The sequence below is a fragment of the Aulostomus chinensis genome, chromosome 1, assembly GCF_037954235.1.
Source record: "Aulostomus chinensis isolate RoL2024-O1b breed Wild chromosome 1, RoL_Achi_v1.0, whole genome shotgun sequence".
Lineage (NCBI taxonomy): Eukaryota > Metazoa > Chordata > Actinopteri > Syngnathiformes > Aulostomidae > Aulostomus > Aulostomus chinensis.
In genome coordinates, this window is record NC_141320.1 from 17568376 (window position 1) to 17570516 (window position 2141).

Below are 2141 nucleotides of genomic sequence, written 5' to 3' on the forward strand. Positions count from 1 at the left end.
TCCACGTCACATGACCAAGAAAACCTCCTCTTTCATTCAGACCAGAACAGACAAACATAGAAACATTGTTTCAGCTTCTGATCAAACAATAACATGTTCTTGATTGTTTGTCATGTTCTATTAATCAGACTGATGATCTCTGGATGTTCTAGGAGGTGTGTCTGTTTCTGATGAAGCCTGTTTGGTCTGGGGGGGTTAAGATGGTGGGGGCTGTTTCAGTTCTAGTGCTGAAGGCTTTCACCATGACAGTCAGACTCTCCTCTGTCCTTCATGGTCCCTCAAATGTGCAGTGGACCTCACAAACTGAATTTAGCCTGAAAACTCTTCATGAAAAGCAGGTGCCTCAGAGTCTCTGTGGCGCAATCGGTCAGCGCGCTCGGCTGTTAACCGAGAGGCTGGTGGTTCAAGCCCACCCAGGGACGATGAGCAGGCTCTACTGGTGCTTAGGAGTCGCTGTGTTAATGATCTGAATGTGGACGGACAGATTGACCCTCCACAGCAGACGCCTGTTACAGATCTCTTGATGAGACGCTTCAGTCTTCTGTTTAGTCGTCGTGTGTCATGCAGTGTTGAGGAGGCCTGCTGGCTGTGGGTAAAGTGGGGGCTCAGAGTTTGTGGAGTCGGCTCTGGAATGAAGGGGGTCACTGTTTGGTTCTCAGATGCTCCAGCTCAGGTTAGCGAGGTGGTGGAGAAATGAATGAGAGCTCTGCCAGCTGGAGCCTCTTGGGTCCCGGGAGGCTTCACTCCTGGAGGTGGAAATGGTGAGGAGTTTTAAAATCTGCTCCTCTTTCACGCTGACTTGTTTTCTTGGGTTCCCTCTTTTATTCATGTGTGATTTTAGTCTCAGCTCTCTAAACCTGAATGGAGCCAGAACCCATTCTAAAAGAGCTGCTCTTTTATTCTCCTGGAGATCAAGAGGATCCTGCCATGTTTGTCCAGGAGACCCACAGCACAACAGTCAGTGAATGGGGATGCAGGCAGACTTTTAATGGGGGTCATTTGAAGTCCCAAGTCCAGTTGGAGCAGAGGGTGGAGTTTGATTCTCCAGGAGTTTTTGTTGTTTTTTTTTACCAGTTTCTTTTGGTTTGGAGGAAATCATTCCAGGTGTATGAAAGAAGGTGAGAGCAACTTTGGAAAATGTTCAACTGGTGTTTTTAAATGTCTTTGCACCAACAAATGGTGGACAGGACAGCTTTTGAGACATTTTAATGCCACCGTTCAACAGTGAATCTGCTGGTTTCCTGTTTTTAGGAGCTGATGGGAGCTGCACAGAGAAGCTCTTTGAGACAGGAACCATTCAGAGCTCCACCCTGCTTCTTCCAGCAGGATCCACAGATCCACCAACACACCAGCTGTTTGATGTGTGGAGGCTTTTGACCAGGATTCCTGGACAGCACAGCTGGACTCACTCAACAGCTAACTTGTTAGCACCGACTAGACAGGAGTGCTTCTATGGTTTTACTCAGTGGTTCAATATTTTTAAGAGATGTCCCATTCAGCCTGTGGGTTTGAGTGATCACTCTTCAGTCTCCTGTTCTGTTTTATTAAAATATTCATTGAAAAGCTCCTGAGAGAGAGAGAGAGAGAGAGAGAGACAGAGAGAGACAGAGAGAGACAGAGACAGAGAGAGAGGCTCAAACTGATCTCAAAATTTACTTCAAAATTCTTTGATTATAATCATTTTTACTCCTTGATAGATTCATCACTACAGTGTCATAGAGGGTCCATTACTATTGCAGTATATTAAAGAATATAATGGGTTGGGCCTGTGGCTGTTTCCTGGGGGAGGGGTGGCTTGGGGCTCCCTGTGTTCTGGGGGTTTCTGGGTGCTCTGGTGGCCTGGTCCTGACCTGCCTGCCTATCCTGGACTGGGGGCATGTTGTCCTGGTCCCCCACATCAGCTACAGCCAGCTACCCACGGCATCCAAGACAAACCGTAGCACACACATACACATACACACATGTATACACACATACACGCATGGAGCGCACAACTGACCCATAATCACACACTCAGACATTTATCTTAAAATGATATTAAACCAAATGGTAAATCTGCACTGGAAATTCTGCAACCAATGTTTTTCTTTTTTTCTGTTGTTATTGTTTTTGTTTGTTTTTCTCCTATTGCCCCCCCCCCT

General features: G+C 46.5%; 1 non-coding gene across 1 annotated transcript; it reads left to right on the forward strand.

Moving 5' to 3' along the window:
• Nucleotides 1-348: 348 nt before the first annotated feature.
• On the forward strand, nt 349-422 carry trnan-guu (transfer RNA asparagine (anticodon GUU)). The gene has a single exon. It is a non-coding gene; the product is annotated as a tRNA-Asn (tRNA).
• The last annotated feature ends 1719 nt before the right edge of the window (nt 423-2141 follow it).